Source organism: Silurus meridionalis, chromosome 20 (assembly GCF_014805685.1).
Source record: "Silurus meridionalis isolate SWU-2019-XX chromosome 20, ASM1480568v1, whole genome shotgun sequence".
In the NCBI taxonomy this organism is placed as follows: Eukaryota; Metazoa; Chordata; class Actinopteri; order Siluriformes; family Siluridae; genus Silurus; species Silurus meridionalis.
In genome coordinates this window covers 18,560,148-18,575,705 of record NC_060903.1, presented here as the reverse complement: position 1 = coordinate 18,575,705, position 15,558 = coordinate 18,560,148, and the positions used below count along the sequence as shown (strand labels likewise).

Genomic DNA, 15,558 nt, shown 5'->3' with positions numbered 1-15,558 from the left:
CAGAGGGAGTCAGTGATGAGAACATGACTGAGAACAGAGACATTCCTGATCATCATCATCATCTTTTCTCATCAACATTTGAAATTCGCTTTGTATTAATATATTAATATGATGGGGTTCAGTTCCCAGCGTGACTCTTAAACAGGTAGTAATAAAGACTTTTTACTGAAGAACATGTCGGAGCACAAACTTCTTTAACTTCTTTAACCTGAGTAAAAACGTGCAGTCAGAACTTTTAAAACATCAGTATCTGCACTTCTACTGAGTGAAGGATGTGTGGACTTTTGCCACCTCTGATGAGATGCGCCACAACTGGAGCTTTTACAACATCTGGATGCCCTGGAATGAGTAGAAAAAAAATATTTATTTGTTTGTTTGTCTGCTTGTTTATATGCTTAAATCAAAATATCAACAATATATTCTAAAACATAACATAAATCAGACAGACAGACAGACAGACAGACAGACAGACAGACTGTGGTGTAAATGAGACAGTGGATGGTGAGCTGTCATTACTGTAACTCTGAATGGAACAATAGATACTGTGGTCACGTTAATGAGTGAATTTCATAAACAGTAGATTGTATTTTTTCCTCAGAATTTCAGAATCGTTCCCAGGAGCCGCCGTGAGCCGCAGCAGTCAGACGGAGAGACGAAGAGACGGAGAGACGGGAGTGGAATATCACTTACACAGAGATGCGAGTGAAATATTTGCCGCATTATTGCTCAGGCTGCATGGTAATTTGCCAGCTGGCAGCAGCTGGACCGAGCGAAGAGCCATGAACTATGTGAAGTGGATTTCTATAAACATGAGGAAATGTCACAGTTTTCTCTCTCTCTCTCTCTCTTTCTCTCTCTCTCCCTCTCTCTCTCTCTTTATATATATAAATATACATGAGCAGTCTGGGAAAATCAAGATGGGTGAAAATCAGGGATGTGGGGCAATTTAATGGTGTGTTTATATCACAACACCTTACTGAATTAGAGCTGCTTTCTAGATTTTTTCCAGGTGATACCCGTGTGTCTCGGGCCAGAAGGAAGGAAGGAAGGAAGAAGAGAAGGAAAAAAGGAAGGAAGGAGAGTCGGTAGGATGTTCACAGATAATGGCTTTGTATAATTCTGCAAATTTGCTGAAGTGACAGTGACATTGTGCAGAACAGCTGTGGAACCAGAATGTTGTCAAGGAGTTATATATTAATATGGTGTAATAATGATGAAAAACTTATCACACACACACACACACACACACACACACACACACACTGATGATTAAGGCAGAAATGAGAAGACACTAGCGTGATGTTTTTATATTATATTAACTGATATCAGAAATACAAAATTATACCAAAGTAGAACCAAATACTAAACCCTGAGGAACTCCTATTGCCAAATTATTGGGACACCTGACATTTCCAGCCACATGTGGTTCTTTCCAAACTGGTCATGTCAGAGATAAACCATTATACAGGACATCTTTGGATGTTATGTGAAATTGCTCCTTCACTTGAACTTGGAGACCCAAACCTGTTCCAGCATGACAATGCCCTTAAATACAAAGCCTGCTCCACGAAGATCTGCTTTGCATGGTTTGGAGTGAAAGATCTCTTGCTATAGAGATCCAACCCTACTGAACCCCAGACCTCCTCACCTTCTCACCTACATCATTACCTGAGTTTACTAACATCCTTGTAGCTGAATAAATCTGGAGATCATTATAACCACAATTGAAGATTAAATATAAAGTGGGATGTTCAAAAAGAAGCACAAACCAGTCAGTCCTGTATTGTCAAGGAAGAAAAAGAAAAAACTGCAGAATCATTATGGAGTTAAATGTATTAATAATAATTCAATCGAACAGCTAATTTATAAATAAAACAGACAAATAAAATAGAATTCTTTATTCTGCTTCTGTTTGATCTTTTACTTTATTTCCTGCAAAAGAAAAGAACCATTCAATCTTTTTGGACCCCATAACCACCCAAGGACACTTATTTCCTGGTCAATAAATCCCTGCGCTTAGAGTCGAAGGCCTAAACACCAATGAGCCGTACCTCATAAATTCCTCATAAAGCTGAGGGATGCGTGTCACCATCACGTTCTTCGTCTCAGAACTTCCGATCCGTGAAGAAGAGCGATTTGATAAAAAATCCCACTGCATAACATACTACAGAAGAAGCAGCACAACCGGAGACAAAGCAAGTCAAAGTACACGAGTCTACAAAGCAGTTATTAGAAATGTCTAGTCAAATACACAAGCGTTAACTGTGAGCCATATGCCACGTAATTGCACAGGTGCCTGTCAGCAGATTGCGCTTGAAGAGCAGCCGTTACAATAAATATAGCGATGTGTAAGTGTACAAAAGGCCCGTAATGAGCAGGTACCTTCAATAGGTGTCAGTCAAATCCTTTAAAAGTGGCAGCTTAGGAGGGCGCACACAAACACACACACACACACACAAACACACACAAACGCACAAACACACAAACGCAGAAGCAAAAATAAAAGAAAGAAAGATTTCAGTAGATGTTTTTCATGTTTTTTCATATATTTCACAGTCACTTTTCAAAGATGTTTGAACATTTTAACCTTCTCACTGGAACTGCGCTTCTCACGAACAAATCATTACTGCACCTTTAATCTCCGCTAATTGGATTGAGCTTGTTGAGGAGACGAGGAGGCGCCAGGAGACGAGGCTCTGACCTTCACCATGGTGCTGCTCGTCCATTGCATTCCATGACCTGTGTCCAGACAGAGAGAGAGAGAGAGAGAGAGAGAGAGAGAGAGAGAGAGGAAGGGAGGGAGGATTAAACACACCCTGAGCTCTGACCTGCGTTTCACAGCAGCCATTTCTTAACACACCTGAGACGAGTCAATGTGCAGTCAGGTGATTATCCAATCAACCAATCACGTGGCTTTAGCACAATGTTTACTAATAATGTTTTTACACTCACCACACTCTACATAAATCTACACACACTACACAATCCTAAACACACTACACACTCCAACACACTCTACACACTCTCCACACTCTACACAATCCTACACACTCCAACACACTCCTACACACACTACACACTCTACACACTCCTACACACACTACACACTCCAGCAAACTCTACAAAATCCTACACACTACACAATCCTACACAATTTTACACACTCCTACACACTCTACACTCCTACACACTCTACACAATCCTACACACTAAACACAATGCACACTTTTCCCACTCCTACACACACTTCACACACTACACACTGCCTAAACAATCTCATCACACACTACACACTACACAAACTCTTTAGGATTTTGCTAACAGGCTCCACTTCCTATAAGCCACTGCACCTCACTGGACTTTCTTTGTTCCACCTTCACTGATAACGATCACGTGTATAAAACTCACCTCTCAGTCTGTCTCACGTTTCTCTCTAATGCTCCTCGTTATCGTTGCCGTTTTGAGGTTTAGAGTTCAGTGTTCTGTTTTTGGTTTAAACTGGATTTTATTTCTTTCTAGGAATAAATGCTGAAATTTGTAAAAATTATTTGGTAATAAAAATAAACTATTTCAGACCTGATGCTGGTGAGTCTCGACTCGGACTCGACGTTTGTGCGTTTGTTAGAGAAGCGGGTGAGATAAGTCATCTCTCTGTCGCCGTGTGCATGTTGCATATCTTGCATCATATATTATTTTCATGCTCTGATAATAGCAGCTCCTCAGACGGAATATAAATGGCATCAGATATCAGAGTCACGCGTTATTGTTTGTTATGCAGGCCGTGGCGTGCCGTGCCGTGGCGTGGCGTGTTGTTGCGTTGCGTGGTGAAGACGATTCGATTTTAGATCGCTCTACATCTGAATAGCTCTTCTATACGTCGATTATTAATCAAAGACGTGAAGACGGAGACGGTTCAGTGATCCTGATAGCCTTTTCCTCTAAATGAGGTGATGATGGATGACTTTTTTTTCTAAGAGTAAAAGTAAAAAAGTAAAATGAATTAATCAATTTATACATTTATTTATTGGTTTGTTTCTTCTTCTTTGGCATGTAATCACTGTTATTTTTTCCTCTTTCTTTCTTTCTTTCTTTCTTTCTTTCTTTCTTTCTTTCTTTCTTTGATTTTTCTTTGATTGAATATTATATATAAACAATCATTGCAATAAAGTAGTGAAATTGAAAACTGAAATTGAGAAAAGAGGGGTGGGGGTGAAGGGGAGGGGCAGAGTGAGGGAAGAGTATGAGAGAGGGAAAGAGAGCGGATGTTTAAAAGATAAAGAGATGGATAAAATTGAAGTTGGTAGTGTGGGGTTGTGGTGGTAGTGTGGTAGTGAAGATGTGGTGGGGTGGGGGTATTGGGGTGGTGGTGAGGATGTGGTGGGGGTGGTGTTGTGGGGTGGGGATGTGGTGGGGTGGGGGTATTGGGGTGGTGGTGAGGATGTTGTGGTGGTGGGGTGTTCAGGTGGGGATGTGGTGTGGGTGGGGGTATTGGGGTGGTGGTGAGGATGTGGTGGGGGGGTGGGGTTGTGCGGGTGGGGATGTGGTGTGGGTGGGGGTATTGGGCTGTGGAGGTGTTTCTGGAGGAAACTGGTACATGACAGGTGAACTCATGCTTATCCACCGACATGCCGCATCACTGCATAAATGACAAGACTGCTTTGTGCTGTTCTAAATACAAATGATACACACACACACACACACACACACACACACACACCAATCTCAGATAACACACCAAACATCAAACCATACTGCAGTGAGTAATATATGAGATGGGATAATGATTGTGGGTAAAAAAAAACAAACAAACAAACACACACAACAGCCTCTCTGATATTTTACCAGGTCTTTCTGGTTTTTTACACTCCAGATCCATGAGTGAGCTTCATCCATGTTGCACGTCTGCTGCATCATCCATAATCCTGCCTACGAGGTGCAGCGAGCGTGAGAACAGCAAACAAACAACACGTCTAAGAGCAAACCAAACCAAACCCTCCCCCGGCTCCAGAACATACTGCTGAAGGATACGCTACGTTTCACATCCATACAATGAGCTCTTTTCCTACGAGAAGCGTTTCATCCTCTGACACTGCAGCAATACTGCCCATGATTACGAGATTTCATTCACTTTTATCCGTTTATAGTTGCATCCTGTTCCTCACTTAAAGCAGCTGTAAAAGTTCATTCTGTCTCCAGCTTCTGTTTTATTTTCTCTCTTTATCTTTGAAGAAAGCTGTTGCTTTAACCAATCAGGTGGCGACTTCACAGCCCTCTAGAAGGCGTATAATAATGTTGGCATTTTCACATCCGTCGAATGGATGGTCAGAGAGCGTCACTTCTGCAAACTGCATCTGTTGAAAGCTCAAATATACTCATGTGGATTTAATATCTGCTTTTTTTGATCCACGATGACTGACAGAGGAGAAGAAATTGATTTGGTCACAGATACACTTACAAGGACATTTACAAGACAGACTTTGAGGAAAGGTCAGCCAAAACTGTTCAAAACAGAACTGTTTATACTTTTGTGTTTTCTTTACTGTAGAATTTGCACAAAAACACAAATTGCCTTCATCTCAAATCCACAAAAAAACTGTAATGCGTTAAAAATGTGTACAGAAACGCAGAAAACCCCAGGGTGAAGTGATGAGGTGAATATCAGTGCTTCTGCTGGAGATGATGTATGTGGAGGTGCAGTTGTGGCTCCAGTGAAAGGAGACGTGTTAAATTGTGTTCATTGTGTTTCTTGCTTTAGTGGTGATTGTGATAGTGATGTTCATCCTCTCTGTAGGAGATCCTGTGTGTGATGCAGCTCTGTTCTACTGCACTTCTCTATAATACTGATGGTTTCTATACATGTGGCATCATAATGATGGGATTAAATGGTGTCTTGATTCAGGCAGGACACCACAGAAGGCCTGGGGGTGAAATACATGGACCACCACTGATATATAGAGATATATATGATAGAGTCCATCCCTGCCACTTATTTAATTTTGTATTAATTATTTTATTTTATTAAGCTAAAACACATAACATAGCATCCTGCATGGAGTGTAGCCTTGTTTGTTTTTCCATTTGTTTCATCCTCTTTTTGGTTTTCCATCAAAGCTTCTCCAGAGCTCCCTTTTGCACAAAATCGATGATTAATATTCTTTAAACCTTCGTTCCCGTGCCGAGGCTCGTACTTTGATGGCGTAATCAGAATGCATAGGACAAGTAGATCACATCATGCCCGGGCAGCGAGGGGTCTCGTTTCCATGGCAATCCGCCTCCTGTTCATGGTGAAAAACTACCGTGTGTCAGTGAAGGTCTCGAGTGGCGATGGCCTTCAGACATGGTCACACTCCAGTTCTCTGGTTTGGAGGGTTTTGTCTTAATTGGGGTTGAGCTCACAGCATAAAAAAAAAAAAGAAAAACTTTTAACATGGTGAAGGTCATCACCATTACCTTCATCTTCATCTTCACCTTCATCTTCGCCTCAAAGACCAGAACCAGTGCTTATTAATTTTTTCCCTTCACAAAAAGGCAGATGAGTCATTCAGTGTTCGAGTCAGAAATGATTGACAGGAAAAATAAACGTTTTTCCTAACACACAAATATGAACTGAAGCTCTCAGGAAACCCCAACACTTTTCCTTCAGAATTCTCATCACCCTCGCTGTGTAAGAACCACTGACACTGGAGACTCCTTCCAGGTGCATTAAACATTCAGAGCTAATTCCTTTGTTTGAGGTGTTGCTATAGAAACAAGCTCATTAACATAAACACAGTGTATAAATAGATGGTGGTGGTGGTGATGGTGGGGGTGGTGATGGTGATGGTGGTAGTGATGGTGGTGGTGGTGATGGTGGTCTTTCAGCTAGACGCGTGTTAGTGAAGTCAGGTACTGATGTAGGTGAGAAGGTGAAGAAGCCTGGGTTCAGTGCAGTCAGCGTTCACATTCATCCCAAAGGTGTTTAATGTGTACTCCTGACTAACAAATATGGCTGGAAATGTCGTGGTTGTGGAAATGTAATTGTTCAGTGAAACATTTATGCTGCATTTTTACTCCAGTGTGTTTCATAAAGATTCTCGTTGCTAAGAAGGAAAACAGAAACGAAGCAGAAAAACAGTCCGAACATGAAACTCCTGCGTGAGCGACGGGAACAAAGCGGACTGCGGATGTGTGGATGGATGAGTTAATTGTGCAGTCACTGCATCGTCCCCAGCGCTCGGCTGACGTGTCCTTATTTAGCGGCCGGCCCGAGGCAATTAACTCCTCTTTCAGCTGCCTTGGCCAGACCTCAGCGTCCATTTCATTCTGTATTCAGCTTCCGTCTTCATATTGCTGAGCTCTGCACCACGCTTTTGTCCCGGCATTTTCCCTGTAAACTTTTCCGTTTAGACTTTCTTTGTATTTTCATGAATATTATTTAAACTGCGTGATTTTACATCAGCGTCGTGTCAGCGAGAAGACGTTCGGCTGCTTATGATCTCTCGTACGACTGACTTTACATCAAACGCAATATGAAAAATCAAACACCACAAGCCGGCAAAGCAAACACTCCATCCCAGATTGAATCCATGGCTGCAGTGAGGAATAATAAACGGAAGCCATGCAGAATTTAGAAATAAAATGGATGAAGTCTGACTCAACTCCCTGACAGTCACAACTATCTTTATAAGCTCTCTGTCTGACTCGCGCTCACAGTCCATTTATGCTGAATTAAACAAGGATAAAGCGCATTCCATTAGAATTCCAAATAGAATTAGAAATATATATTGGCACCCCACCACCTCAGCTCCATTCCTCAGGATTATACACATCCAGGACAAAAGTTCCTGAAGAGTAAAGAGGTTAAATACCTTGTGAAGACCAAATGTTGAATTAATGTGCTATAACATCAAATCTGCATGTATGAACACTGTATAAACAGAGGTTTGTAGACATTTGAACATAAAATCTGTATTTATTGAGTATTGTATTGAGCATCCCATTGCACCTTTAATCCACAGTTTGCTTTAATATAATACCCTCCATTCTTCTGCACAGATGTTCCACTCAATTTTGTGGAGATTCATGCAGACACAAGGGTGTTAGTAAAGGGTGTTGTCCTGTGGAATCAGGGAAGCAAAACGTCAATATAGCAATAAAATATCTGGACATTTCAGCAACAGCAGAGACACACAGAATCTCTGGCAAGGCATCCGAACCTTAACAAACTATAAACCCCTGCCACGGATCTGTGACAGTGACAAATCTCTGCTAAACAGCCTCAACAAAGTCTTTGGCTGATTTGACATCCAAAGCACCGCACAGCACAGAAGATCCCACCTTTCCCACAGGAGCAGGAGCTGTGTGTCTGTCCCCAGTCAGCGTGGAAAAGACGCTCATGAGGATCAACCCACGCAAGGCAGTCGGACCAGACAACATACCTGGTTGGGTTCTTAAGGACTGTTCTAAGAACTCAAGGATGTACTAACTGACATCTTCAACATCTCATGCATATCTCTGAGGACCTCGCCTGGATGACAAACACCACACCACTGACCAAGAAAGCTCAGTCACGCTGCTAATTTCTCTGCAAACTGAGGAAAGTAGGAATCCAATCTTCCATCGTGTGCTCCTCTTACCAGGGCACCATAGAGACCATCCTCATCAGCTGCATCACCATGTGGTATGGAGGCTGCACTGCCTCCTTTCAAAAGACTCTGCAACGCATAGTGAATGCAGCCAGCGAGATCACCGGTGTCTCTCTGCCCTCCCTATTGGACATCTACCACACCCACCTCACTAGCAGAGCCTTCAGCATAGCTGCTGACAGCTCACACCCATCACACCTCCACTTCAACATACTGCCTTCAGGGAGAAGCCACACCCCTTGAAACATATAGAACAAGTCCAAGTGAAGCCAAAATGTTAGGCTACTGCATCCAAAAGCAACTTATATAATTGTGTGCCTGCAGACAGACAGACAGACAGACAGACAGACAGACAGACAGACAGACAGACAGACAGATAGATAGATAGATAGATAGATAGATAGATAGATAGATAGATAGATAGATACTGTATCTTTCTCCAAACCTGGTTTTCTTCACCTCTTTTAAATCCGACCACAAGCCCTCACTTTTATTCCTCCTTACCATCGTGATGTTGGTGAGCTCAGGCTGAAGCTGTCGTGCCTCATTAAGTGCCGTGTTTGTCCAGAAGTGTTCTGAAGTGTTTTTTGGGTTCAGTACTGACAGGTGGATGAGGAGGAGGAGGGGGAGGGGGAGGGAAACAAGGAGAGAAGGATATGGATGGATAGAGGGAGGGGGAAGCAGGAGGGAGAAACTAGGCTGTGTCTTGCAACTCTATTTTCCATAATCTGCACCTCCTGCTGCCAAATCTCCATGCAATAACTTTCACTGAAACATCATGGGCTTGGACAGGGAAGAGAACAGCTTGGACTTGTTTGGAGCTAATGCTATTAGCGATTGACGAAAAAAACTCACTTTCCAAACCTAAAACATCGCCATTAACTAATTCACATTCAACAACATTATCTGTAACTATAAATGGATAAACACTGAGATTTGTAATTAATATATAAAACAATGTAATCCCAATGTAAAACAAAATGCTACACTTTATTTCTTAAAGAATGAGTTTTTATCTATTAATAGTTACTTTAATGTTGTGGAAGATGTGGAAGATCTCCTGCTATAGAGCTCCATCCATATTGGAGATGAATGTGAATGCTGACTGCACCCCAGACCTCCTCACCTTCATCACTACCTGACTTTACTAACACTCTCCACAAATCTCCACAAAATCTAGTGGAACATCTTCCAGGAAGACGCAGCATATTATATTATTGGATGTTGGATCGGAAGGTCATGAGCTCAAAAAATACGTTTTATGCATCTCTATGTGTAAAAATGTGTATGAAGTAGGAAAAGATGCAAGGGATTCAGAGTGTTTTGAACATCTGTTTTATTACCGCTGTTTAAAATGTTCTAAAATATCAGACACCATAATGAGAAAAGCAGTAAAAGAATGAATAAAAAGTCAAGCGTCCACCATGTTCTGGCACGACGTTGTTGCGGAGGCGAACTTGACAAGTCTTTTAGACTCAAAGCGCTTTTCATTCCCTGAAGGATCCCAATCACATCCCGCTCTGGATGCGTCTCAGTCTACCAGAAGAATTAATCGGGCCTGTCAGATCTTATTTGAGGCATCAGGCACTGAGGTAAAATTACATTCTTTAATACGGTTCTGCATCGCCTCCTCATAAGCACTGCCTGCTTTTTTGTGTTTTTGTTTTTTTTATACCACATTGTCTGGATTGTCTTTCAAACACCCTTATTCTAATGACGTTCCCATCTGGTGCGAGTTGGTGTGCAATCCCCTCCTGACTCGTGCATCAAAAAGAGGAGATTTTGACATTGACGTCGCTTCGCATTAGCGTGTTTCGGGGCGTATTTGGATAGCGGACGCGGCGGACGTTTGATTCGTCTGCTTTCTTTCGAGACGCTGACTCGCTCGTTGTTCTGTTTCACGTGATGAGGAACGAGCGTTCAGAGGTCGTCTTCCTACGCCGTGACGGCCATCTTGAACATGGTGGTGCTATTTTTACCGAAAGATGACAACTTCCAGAATATTCCAGAAGCTGAAAATCTACAAACTTTTACAGATGAATACATTTCAAGCATTTATTCAACTAATGAATTACAGGCAGTGTTGATACAGGAACTGAAACTTAATGTTTCATGGACACTACAAACGTAACTATAAATAGATAAAAACCAAACTGATGTTATTCTTTAATAAATAAAATACGTTATAAGACAAATTTACTTTATATAAAAAAATATTTTAAAGAAAATTGGTAACTTTATATTAAAGTCTTGTTGTAACTTTATTAGTTTAAAGAACAACACATTTGAATTTTTATCCTTTAATAGTTACTTTAAGCTACTTTAAACAGCTTGTTTGTTGTGTTACAGCAGAAACACCTACTGTTACATGTTTATTTCTAAACATTATAGACCCCTGACACTGGAGACTCCTTCCATAGATGTTACAATATAAAGGTTTATGACGACCATCTGCTCTAACAGGCCTCGTAATTGAGCTGTTACCATAGAAACAGTAACAAATCAGAAGGTGTGCGTTTATACAGTGTTACTCTACGATTTGTTCTGTGTGTGTGTGTGTGTGTGTGTGTGTGTGTGTGTGTGTGTGTGTGTGTGAGAGGTTGAAGAGAGATCAGAAGCTTTGGCCTGCCTCCACCAGCAGCTTGTATGTGATCTTGTGTTTATGCCCACGAGGTCTCAGTCGTCTCTCTAATGAAGCGAACTGAAACTGTGGCTTCACTCCAACACACACTGATACAAAAAACGTTTCTGCTGCGTGAAGAGGAGGATCTCACACACGTATACACACACACACACACACACACATATATATACAGTACACGTACACACCGTACCATCTGCTCAGAGGTTAATCAGTGGCAGGGATTCCCACACACGCCGCTGTGATGGAAAAGACAGGAAATAACACACTTTAGCAGTTAAAGCTCGAAGCCCACACACATAAATACGAGCAGGAGAGCGCGACATGTCATAACTGCACCATTAACGTCCTCCATCAGAGGCTCGCCGAGTTCCGAAGCGTAATTACACCGCGCGGAGCCACGGGGTCATCGCTAATGGTGCGTGTACAGGAAGAGGACGCTGCGGCGATGCTGCTTACGGATTAGTCACAAACTAAATCTGGAAATATGAGCTGGAGCTGAACTTCCAACAATCTTCACTTCTCCACCAAACTTCTTTCACTTCTTCTTCCTGGTTAAAACTTTCCTACATTACCCACAATGCCCTACTAGTTGCTAGCGACCTTTGGATGTAGACATCTGATGCCTAATTAGCAAAATGAACACCTGATTAGATTTTGAGATCAGATTTATAAATTTCTTTTTATAAAAGTATATTTTAGATTAGATTTATGCAATTTCTATTTTTATAATGTTATTGGAGCAACAGAACAACAGTTTTTACAGTTTTACAAGCTGATATTAAATCCTGTGTGTGTGTATTGTAATGGAAATAATACAGTGGATCGTTTCAGAACCAGGGCATCCATTGAGTGTGTAAAAGCACCTCTGATCAGAATTTCAGTTCACGCAGAGACTTCAGAGCCAGAACATGCGAGAGCCGAGCCACGATCGATTCACGCTGAATACAAAAGAACATTCGCAAAAAATCTTTAATTGGAAAACTGGCAACCGTTTCAGAGCAGAAAAGGACTGGAACCGGTCTCAGGATGAGAGGATTCACATAAAGTGAAGAAGCTTCTCTGTAAATATACACACTGTATGGCCAAAAGTAAAGAGACTCCTGACTTTTCCAGCCATATGTTTTTTTTCCCCCAAACTGTTACCACAAACCTGGAGGTACACAGTTATGTAGGACGTCACGTGACTTCACTTGAACTCGGAGAACCAAAATCTGCTTTAGCATGAGACACACATCCCATACACTGAATACAATAAAACACTAATAACCAGCAGGAGCCTTTGTGTTGTGAGATATATAGTCAGAAGTAATAGAGAGAAAGAGAGAGAGAGAGAGAGAGGGAGGTCACTTATCACCACAACTCAGACGTGTTGCACTGAATATTACCTGAGTAAATTTTTAAACAGTGACCCGACTCAGACCATACTGAAGAAAAACAAGCACAATCACACACACACACACACACACACACACACACACACACACACACACACACACAGTTATTATTATAGGATGTCCTTTAAAATTACAGTAACATGATAAAGGCGTTTTTGCTCCCGGTCCTCATAATGACTTATTTGTCCTCATAATATACACAAATGTGACATTGAACCAAAAAAAAAAGTTTGAAGTTGAATAGAAAACACACACACACACACACACACACACACACACACACACACACACACACAATTACGTAATTGCAGTAATTGTATCATGTCCTTATAAACACCCTTACATGAGAAATGTGTTTCTACACATTTTAAATGGGCAGGTACTTAATAATATGCTTTATTAGATAAATCTCTCTCACTTTCTCTCTCTCTCTCTCTCTCTCTCTCTCTCTCTCTCTCTCTCTCTCTCTTTCACACACACACAAACACTGAATTCACAATGAGCATAAGGCTCCTGATTACAGTGTCTTCTAAATATTTATAGGAACCAGATTTTTTTGTGTCTTCAGTCCCCATGAGGTAGGAGCAGGATGCAGAGCTGAATACAAATACCAACACACACACACCCACACACACACATGCACACACACATGCACACACACACACACACACACACACACACACACACACACACATGTGCACACACGGGATGTGTGTGTGAGAAAAATCCTAAAAGGGTCCTTTCATGGCAAGCCTCCATTTTTCTTGGGGATAATACCAAGAAGTGTGTGTGTGTGTGTGTGTGTGTGTGTGTGTGTGTGTGTGTATCTCCGAGCTTCTGATTTATAATCCATAGATTGTTGAGATCGCACACACCCACGTCCACCTTTGTCGCTACAGAGTACAGCAAATTAGTGTAACAGTGAGCACACACACACACACACACACATATACACACACACACACAGTTCATCCTTATACTGCGCTCAGCAGTGGGTTCAGAGCTTTCAGATCAAAGAGAGAGAGAGAGAGAGAGAGAGAGAGAGAGGGGAAGTGAGAAAGTGATAGAGAAAATAGGAATATGGATAGATTGAGCGAAATATAGAGATGGAGAAAAAAGGATGAAGAATGAAAGAAGGGATTTTAGGTCAGAGAAAGAAAGAGAGAGAAAAGAAAGCAAAAATGAGAGGAGAGAGGAAGAGAGATAGACAGATAAAGAAAGGGTGTTATAAATAAATAGGTAGAATAAGAGTAAATGTTACAATTAACTAAGAGAGAGCGAGAAAGAGAGAGAGAGAGAGAGAGAGAGAGAGAGAGCAAAATGAAAAGAAAGAGAAACAAAGAGCTATAAATGCAAAGAAAGAGGGATGAACCTGTTGAAAAGCTAGAATAGACAGAGATGAAGAGATAAAGAACGCTGAGAAAACGGGCAAGAGACATCATGAGAAAGTGATGAAGAAAGTGGGAGATGAGTAAAAAGAAAGAGTGATAGAGAGAACAGAGAAGCATTTAAAGATAGAGAAGAGAAAGAGGGTGAAACGGGAGAAGAAGAGATTGAGACACACAGTGAGTAGAAATATAGTGAGAGTGAGAGAGAGAAGGCGCGAGAGGAAGAGATTGAGGGAGGCAGAGGAAGAGATAATGGAAGACAAATACACACACAGAGATTAGAAGAGAAACAGAAAAGAGCAGAAGAGGTAGAAACAGAGAGCTAGAGAAAAGAGAGGAAGAAGTGAGAGAACGTGAGGAAAAAGGAGAAAACTGAGAAAATGTAATGCGAGAAGAAATAAATGAAAGGAGAGAGAAAAACAAAGACTGAAAGCTGGAGAGGGGAAAACGAGAGAAAGAGAGAGACAGCGCGAGAGAAAGAGGGGAGGAGAGAGGGAGAGAGGGAACAGTAAAGAGTGAGTAAGAGGAGCAGAGGGAGGCGGGACGTGTGTGAAAGCCGCAGCATTTTTCCAGATCGTATCTGCAAGACCTTCGGACACCGATTTCCACACGACGAGCTCCTGAGGGACGGATAGAGGGATGAGAATAAAGAGACAGACAGATGGATCTTTACAGAGACTGATGAAGAGATAAAGAGATGGATAGCTAGAGGTAGATTTATGAAGGTACTGCTTTCCTTCTTGCAGTCAGGAAGACGAGCTTGTGGATGTCCTAAGTGAAGTCACGCTCTGCCTTTCATCTCGCACTTCTCCGTGTCGGCTCGCTGCTCGCTCTGACGTGAGGTCAGTCGTGACAGATGTGTCCAGGTGTTGGTCGGCGAGTCCTGCAGCTCTTCTGTCCTTAGCTGTCGATGTGACTGCGGAGCCTGAGGGTCAGGACGCTTCACATGCTGACACCCTGACAGGTTGCAGATTTACTCGCCGCTGCAGACGAGAGGAAAAGTAAAGCACACCCACTTCCTGCGGCCTTGTGTTCTTCGTTTTTCACGCCGTGCAGAAGTTCCTGAAGTTCTCCAGAAGCTGCGGTAGGTTCCATTTAATATTTATCTAAATTAAATTTAAATTAAAATTCAAACTTAATTTTTGATCTTTTCAGCGATTTAACACGATACTCTTTTGAATTGTTTTAATTGGTTTTACTTATAAAAAATAATTTTGGCCACACCCTTTTTATTTTGCAAGACAAAAGCAAAGAACCTGTTTTATGGACTGCTACTAAAATTATAAGGGCCACTCCTTCACTGGAAGCCAAAGAGGCCACACCCCTTCACTAAGACTAATAAAGCATAGGCCACACCCCTTCACTTAGACTAATTAGGTATAGGCCACACCCCTTCACTAAGACTAATTGGGCATAGGACACACCTCCTTCACTAAGACTAATAGAGCATAGGCCACACCTCCTTCACTAAGACTAAATGAACATAAGCTACACCTCCCTAACTAAGA

At 41.7% G+C, this 15,558-nt stretch overlaps 1 protein-coding gene across 2 annotated transcripts in view; it reads left to right on the top strand.

The window, feature by feature from the left end:
* Window positions 1-14,513: 14,513 nt before the first annotated feature.
* The window catches only part of cdh12a (cadherin 12, type 2a (N-cadherin 2)), a 45,234-nt gene continuing 44,189 nt past the window's right edge, over window positions 14,514-15,558 (top strand). For both annotated transcript variants that reach the window (XM_046876661.1, XM_046876662.1), the window contains exon 1: window positions 14,514-15,134. The gene's annotated coding sequence lies outside the window, so the exon portion shown is untranslated. The remainder of the gene's footprint in view (window positions 15,135-15,558) is intronic.